Raw genomic sequence first — 8,548 nt, 5'->3', positions numbered from 1 at the left:
CCAGCATCAGAGTCTTTTCCAATGAGTCAACACTTCGCATGAGGTGGCCAAAGTACTGGAGTTTCAACTTTAGCATCATTCCTTCCAAAGTAATCCCAGGGCTGATCTCCTCCAGAATGGACTGGTGGGATCTCCTTGCAGTCCAAGGGACTCTCATGAGTCTTCTCCAACACCACAGTTCAAAAGCATCAATTCTTCGGCGCTCAGCCTTCTTCACAGTCCAACTCTCACATCCATACATGACCACTGGAAAAAACCATAGCCTTGACTAGATGGACCTTTGTTGGCAAAGTCATGTCCTGCTTTTGAATATGGTATCTAGGTTGGACAAAACTTTCCTTCCAAGGAGTAAGCGTCTTTTAATTTCATGGCTGCAGTCACCATGTGCAGTAATTTTGGAGCCCCCAAAAATAAAGTCTGACACTGTTTCCACTATTTCCCCATCTATTTCCCATGAAGTGATGGGACCGGATGCCATGATCTTCGTTTTCTGAATGTAAAGAAGGTCATACATGACTAAACATCCCCCTCTCTTGGCTAAAATGAATGTCTACAACTTCTTTACCAATTACATCTTTATTCTGGGTCTAATCTCCTCTCCTTACAGGTAAGATTTACTCAAATACCAGTCAGAGAATTGCCTCAGAATTGCTACGTAAAGACATCTAATCTAGAGCAAACCCGTGTTTCCTTGAAGGAAAAACTTCCCCAAATAACTGAACCAAACCCCAGCCTCTGTAACAGGTTCTTTCTGATACTTGGGAAGACATCACATGGTTCCTCCATGATGTGTGTTCTCCCTTACTGCAATGAATAGTAAACTGAACTCCCTCAACTACAGGCATGCTTTTGTGATCTTTGGCTGGAGGACACTGATGGTGTAAAACAGTTCCATCTTTACACTGTAATACATGAACTCAAACAAGTGAGTCAAAAGGCATTGAAAGTTTTTTCTCAGAAAAGGCTTCTCAGAGGAGGGAGGTGTTGGACCCAAAAGATGGGCAACAGGCCTGAACTAAGGACAATGAAGACAGGATGTTGCCTCTGTGTGGCCCTTTTTAAAGTGGGCTTGTAAACCCTAGTGGGTCCCTAGCTGTAAAAAAGCCTGCGGCCTTCCCTGGTGGCTCAGACGGTAAAGTGTCTGTCTGCAGTGCGGGAGACCCGGATTCGATCCCTGTGTTGGGAAGATACCCTGGAGAAGGGAATGGCAACCCACTCCACTATTCTTGCCTAGAAAAGAGTATGGACAGCCCATGGGATCGCATGGACAGAGGAGCCTAGTAGGCTACAGCCCATGGAATTGCAAAGACTCGGACATGACTTCAATTTCACTTTTATTTTCACTTTAGGAATAGGAAGGTCCGTTCAATCAAAGCTATGGTTTTTCCAGTAGTCATGTATAGATGTGAGAGGTGGACCATAAGGAAAGCTGAGCACCAAAGAATTGATGATTTTGAACCTTGGGATTGGAGAAGACTCTTGAGAGTCCCTTGGACTGCGAGGAGATCAAACCAGTCAATCCTAAATGAAATCAGTCCTGAATATTCCTTGGAAGGACTGATATTGAAGCTGAAACTCCAGTATTTTGGCCACTTGATGGGAAATACTGACTCATTTGAAAAGACTGGGAAAGATCCTGGGAAGGAGTGAAGTCAGGAGGAGACAGGGATGACAGAGGATGAGATGGTTGGATGGCATCACTGACTCAAAAGACATTGGTTTGAGTAAACTCCAGGAGTTTTGATGGACAGGGAAGCCTGGTGTGCTGCATTCCATGGGGTGGCAAAAAGTTGGACATAAATGAACGAGTGAACTGAACTGAGGGGTAGGAAAAGGAGGCAGATGTTGTTTCTGGGCAGAGGGCAGGCCTGGGTGATGCGATGGAGGTCCTGGGGTGAGAAAGGTGCTTAATTAGGGCACTCCCATTTCCTATCCCATGCTGTGACAGGACTGCCTCCATTCTTCTTTAGCAGAGAAGCACATACTCCCAGGTAGACGGGGTTTTTTTTCCCCTATAAGAAGTTGGAAACCCATTGACTGTAGCCCACCAGGCTCCTCTGTCTATGGGATTTTCGAGGCAAGGCTACTGGAGCAGGTTACCCTTCCTTTCTGCAGGGGATCTTCCCGACCCAGGGATCGAATCTGGGTCTCCTAATTTTTACCATCTGAGCCACCAGCAAAGTTGCCCCACCCATGAAACTAGAGTATTAATGCTTTCTTTGTTTCCTCCTATCTCTGTACATTCATTTTCAGAACTTTTAACAAGACCATCACTATTCACTTTAGAGGAGATAGCATGTTACCAAACAAAGCAAACAAAACAAGAGAAATCATACAAGTGTCTTTCCAGGTCAGGAACAACTAGTCTGTCCACTTGAAGCTATAGGACAAACACTCCAGCCCCTAGTCATTTAAGCATTCACTGAGCACATGTAAGCACCTACTATATACCTGGAATTATGTTCGGACTTGGGGACTCAGGTATCTAAGACCCATGGCTTGTTCTGGTTTACGATCTAAAGGGTTAGACAGACACTTGGGCAATGACGACTCACTCTGTTCAGTGCTGTAACAAGGATGAGCACAAGTGTTAAGGAAGCATGGGAGAGTGGATGATTAGCTATGGCCAGTAGATGAAGGAGGTGGGCTGGTGCCTGGGACAGTGCGGAAGAGGGGGCATTTCAGGGGATCCTGAAGCTAGGAGTTCAAGTGGCAGTAAAAAGGCAGGGGCAAGGAGGTTCCTGTAGGTAAAGGAAGCAGCATGAAGAGTGGCAGAGATGTGTTGGTGTGTACCTAGCCGGGGAGCAAAATGGCAGGAGTGTAGAGCAGAGTGGCAGATGGGCCTTTAAAGTAGATAGGGCCGTGAAAGCTCCAGTAAAGAGTTTGCCCTTTGCCTTGAAAAGGAGGTTGGCCTCCAAAGCAAAAAACCATTGAGATGATGGTAGAGCTAGCAGAAGAGTTTTGGTGCATTTAGGAATGAGTTGAGTCAAGAAAAGTTCTGCTAAGGCCCTCCAAGGTCTTTCTGGCAAGTTTTAGGATCCCACGCTTTTCTTCTTTATAAAAGTAATACATATTCTTTGTACAACAGATTAATAAACCATATAAGACTAAAGAGGGAAGCAAAAATTCACACATATCTTGCCCTTACAAATGAAGAAGATAATAATAGAAATATAAGCAAAAGACATGGGTAGATAAATCATAGATAAATACAAATGATTTTTAAACATATGGACAAATGGCTTTTGAACATATGGACTTACGCTCAAACAATTCAAATTAAAATTACATTGAGGTAATGATAATGATTAGCATTTATTAAGTACTTATAGGTTGGCACTATTTTAAACATGTACATTATGTTATTTACTCCTTGGAATAGCCTTATGATGTGAGTACTGTTATTATCCATCTTTTGCAAATGAGGAAACCAAAACACAGAGATGTTTAGCAACATTCTCAAGGATACACAGCCAGTAAGGAACAGAGCCTGGATTGAGAAGATAAAAATCACCCTTAATCTTACTATCTAGAAATGATCACTCTGCTATTTAGCAAATCAGATCAGATCAGATCAGTCGCTTAGTCGTGTCCGACTCCTTGCGACCCCATGAATCGCAGCACCCCAGGCCTCCCTGTCCATCACCAACTCCCGGGGTTCACTGAGACTCACGTCCAACGAGTCAGTCATGCCATCCAGCCATCTCATCCTCTGTCGTCCCCTTCTCCTCTTGCCCCCAATCCCTCCCAGCATCAGAGTCTTTTCCATTGAGTCAACTCTTCGCATGAGGTGGCCAAAGTACTGTAGTTTCAGCTTTAGCATCATTCCTTCCAAAGACATCCCGGGGCTGATCTCCTTCAGAATGAACTGGTTGGATCTCCTTGCAGTCCAAGGGACTCTCAAGAGTCTTCTCCAATACCACAGTTCAAAAGCATCTATTCTTTGGCGCTCAGCCTTCTTCACAGTCCAACTCTCAAATCCATACATGACCACAGGAAAAACCATAGCCTTGACTAGATGGACCTTTTTGGGCAAAGTAATGTCTCTGCTTTTGAATATGCTATCTAGGTTGGTCATAACTTTCCTTCCAAGGAGTAAGCGTCTTTTAATTTCATGGCTGCAGTCACCATCTGCAGTGATTTTGGAGCCCAGAAAAATAAAGTCTGACACTGTTTCCACTGTTTCCCCATCTATTTCCCATGAAGTGATGGGACTGGATGCCACGATCTTTGTTTTCTGAATGTTGAGCTTTAAGCCAACTTTTTCACTCTCCACTTTCACTTTCATCAAGAGGCTTTTTAGTTCCTCTTCACTTTCTTCCATAAGGGTGGTGTCATCTGCATATCTGAGGTTATTGATATTTCTCCTGGCAGTCTTGATTCCAGCTTGTGTTTCTTCCAGTGCAGGGTTTCTCATGATGTACTCTGCATATAAGTTAAATAAACAGGGTGACAATATACAGCCTTGACGAACTCCTTTTCCTATTTGGAACCAGTCTGTTGTTCCATGTCCAGTTCTAACTGTTGCTTCCTGACCTGCATACAGATTTCTCAAGAGGCAGATCAGGTGGTCTGGTTCAGAATTTTCCACAGTTTATTGTGATCCACACAGTCAAAGGCTTTGGCATAGTCAATAAAGCAGAAATAGATGCTTTTCTGGAAGTCTCTTGCTTTTTCCATGATCCAGTGGATGTTGGCAATTTGATCTCTGGTTCCTCTGCCTTTTCTAAAACCAGCTTGAACATCAGGAAGTTCATGGTTCACATGTTGCTGAAGCCTGGCTTGGATAATTTTGAGCATTACTTTACTAGCGTGTGAGATGAGTGCAATTGTGCAGTAGTTTGAGCATTCTTTGGCATTGCCTTTCTTTGGGATTGGAATGAAAACTGCCCTTTTCCAGTCCTGTGGACACTGCTGAGTTTTCCAAATTTGCTGGCATATTGAGTGCAGCACTTTCACAGCATCATCTTTCAGGATTTGGAATAGCTCAACTGGAATTCCATCACCTCCACTAGCTTTGTTCATAGTGATGCGTTCTAAGGCCCACTTGACTTCACATTCCAGGATGTCTGGCTCTAGGTCAGTGATCACACCATCGTGATTATCTGGGTTGTGAAGATCTTTTTTATACAGTTCTTCTGTGTATTCTTGCCATCTCTTCTTAATACCATACACAAAGGTAAACTCAAAATGGATTAAAGACCTAAATGTAAGACCAGCAACTAAAGAACTCTTAGAGGAAAACATAGGTAGAACACTCGATGACAGAAATCAAAGCAAGATCCTACAGTAATGGAAATAAAAACAAAGGTAAACAACTGGAAACTAATTAAACTTAAAGGTTTTTGCACAGCAAAGGAAACTATAACCAAGGTGAAAAGTCATCCCTCAGAATGGGAGACAATAATAGCACATGAAACAACTGACAAAGGATTAATTTCCAAATATACAAACAGCTCATACAATACCAGAAAAACGAATAATCCAATTAAAACGTGGGAAAAAGACCTAAACAGGCATTTCTCCAAAGAAGACATATACATGGCTAACAAAGACATGAAAAGATGCTCAACATCACTCATTATTCGGCTCACTCATAGTTGTGTTCGATTCTTTGTGACTCCATGGACTGCAGCAAGCCAGGCTTCCCTGTCCAGCACCAATTCCCAGCACTTGCTCAAACTCACGCTTATCAAGTTGGTGATGCCATCCAACCATCTCATCCTCTGTTGTCCCCTTCTCCTCAGGGTCTTTTCTAAGGAGTCAGTTCTTTGCATCAGGTAGCCAAAGTATTGGAGCTTCATCTTCAGCCTCAGCACTTCCAATGAGTATTGAGGACTTACTTCCTTTGGGATTGATTGGTTGGATCTCCTTGCAGTGCAAGGGCTCTCAACGAGAGTTCTCCAACACCACAGTTCACAAGCATCAATTCCTCAGTGCTCAGCTTCTTTATGGGCCAACTCTCACATCCATACATGACTACTGGAAAAACCATGGCTTGGACTATAGGGACCTTTGTCAGCAAAGTAATGTCCCTGCTTTTTAATATGCTGTCTAGGTTTGTCATAGCTTTTCTTCCAAGGAGCAAGCGTCTTTTAATATCATGGCTGCAGTCACCATCTGCAGTGATTCTGGAGCCCCTCAAAATAAAGTCTCTCACTGTTTCCATTCTTTCCCTATATATTTGCCATGAAGTGATGGGACTTGATACCATGATCTTAGTTGTTTCAATGTTGAGTTTTAGGCCAGCTTTTTTAGTCTCCTGTTTCATTTTCATCAAGAGGCTCTTTATTAGACAAATGAAAATCAAAACTATAATGAGATCTTGCCTCATACCAGTCAGAATGCCCATCATTAAAAAGTCTACAAGCAATAAATGCTGGAGAGGGAGAAAAGGGACCAAAAAGGGAGAAAAGGGAAACCTCTTGCACCGTTGGTGGGAATGTAAGTTGATACAGCCACTATGGCAGACGGTATGGAGATTTCTTAAAAAAAAAAAACTAGCAATAAAGCCACCATATGAAGCAGCAATCCCACTCCTAGGCATATAACCTGAGGAAATAAAAATTGAAAAAGACACACGTACCCCAGTGTTCCTTGCAGTAGTCTTTACAATAGCTAGAACATGGGAGCAACCTAGATGTCCATCAAAAGATGAAGAAATAAAGGAGCTGTGGTACATATGTACAATGGAATATTACTCAGCCATAAAAAGGAATGCATTTAAGTCAATTCTAAAGAGGTGATGAACCTAGAGCATATTATACAGAATGTAGTAAGTCAGAAGGAGAAAGATAAGTATTATATACAAACACATATATATGGAAACTAGAAAGATGGTACCAATGAATTTATTTGCAGGGCAGCAATGGAGAGACGGACATAGAGAACAGACTTATGGACATGGGAGGGTGCGAGGAGAGGGTGAGATGTATGGAGAGAGTAACATGGAAACTTAATTGCTATAAGTAAAATAGATAGCCACTGGCAATTTGCTATGTAATTTGGGGAACTCAAAAGGGGCTCTGTATCAACCTAGAGGGGTGGGATAGGGAGGGAGATGGGAGGGAGGTTCAAGAGGGAGGGGACAAATGTATACCTATGGCTGGTTCATGTTGATGTCTGACAGAAAACAACAAAATTCTGTAAAGCATTTATACTTCAACTAAAAAATAAGTACCTGTTAAAAAACATTTTCAGAAGCATGATGCCCAGTATGCATGGAATAGGTGTAACATGGAGTAAAAAGGGAAAGGGGTGATAGAGCAGATATTTAATCTGGCCTGCCTGAAAAATTTGTCCTATTTGCAAGGTTCAGAAAAAGAGTTCAGTTGGGGATCCACATGTCGAAAAATATTTGAAATGTTCAAATCAAATGATAAACCATTAAATAAGTTGTATCTCCTTCCATGACAAATGTACCTTCCTAATGAGCTGAAAGGCCAGGTTGGGATTTAGTATTCTCAGACTCCTCTAAGTTCTGCCCTGATGGTGTGGGAAGAGCTGCCCTCCTTCCCTTCCCCCGCCCATGCCCTGGCTCCTAGGCCAGGCCGCATTCCCTTCTTGGCCTACAACCCCTCCTTGGGCCTGGGAGCACCCACCCCAGCAGTGAGTGCAGTCAGCCCTCCCCAGGACAGGTCTAAGAGGAGCACACGGGCCCTGGAAGCAGGCTAGGGACTGTTCAGGGCTGCCAGGTAACTGGAGCATGGGCTAGCAGGGACACAGCCCTTGTTCCCATGGGCTGGGCTCCTGGCCCTGGCGGGAGGGGTGTGGCTGGAAGAGGACCAAAGTGGCCCTCTAAAGCTTAGAGCTCAAGACAGAGATATCTCTGCCTGGGCCTGGAAGCAATACTGTTTTAACAACTAGCACCACAGAAATACTAACAAATCAGAACCAGGTTGAAGGGCCTCAAATTGTACTAGTTGACCTGCTGTTTTAGTTGAAATAATGGTGACAGGGAGTGCTTTGCCTTCTGTCACACCATGTGGTTCTAGCCATAAGAAATAATATAATACATTTTAAAATGTCAACACTCGTGACCAAAAAAAAAAAAAAAAGTTGTGTGGATCCTAAGTTTACTTCACTTTAATTGACATTAAATACCTACGAAGAGGAAAATTCATTGCTTAGGGCTTTGGGAAAGAAAGAAAGATAGAAAGATAAAACCCTTAAGGTCCCAGCCATTTAAAGGTTCAGTACAGGGGTTGGTTTAGATGGAATAGGTGGATGTAGTGTGTGTATTTGCCTGTGCACACAGTTAGAATAGAAGCCATGCCACCACAGAACATGTGTTATCAGTTATCTACAAGAAGGTCAGGAGCCAAACCCGTGGGAACAAAGTTTGTTCCAGCTAGACCATGTTTCAGATACCTAGGAAGCCTGAAGTAAATGCAGAAATGAGCCTGTCTAGTCTCAAACCCCCAGGCCCTTCCCCTTCTCTGATCCTCCACTCTGGTCATCTACAACTTTATCTTTTTATTACCTTAAATAGAGTTCAAAGATTAAGGCCACTTTCTCCCTTTTCTCTTTTTTACTTATTGTGACATAT

Source organism: Bos grunniens, chromosome X (genome assembly GCF_055505025.1).
Source record: "Bos grunniens cultivar Pamir isolate PY7600 chromosome X, Bosgru_T2T1.0, whole genome shotgun sequence".
In the NCBI taxonomy this organism is placed as follows: Eukaryota; Metazoa; Chordata; class Mammalia; order Artiodactyla; family Bovidae; genus Bos; species Bos grunniens.
The sequence above is the reverse complement of the archived record's forward strand: the minus strand, read 5'-3'. Positions refer to the sequence as shown.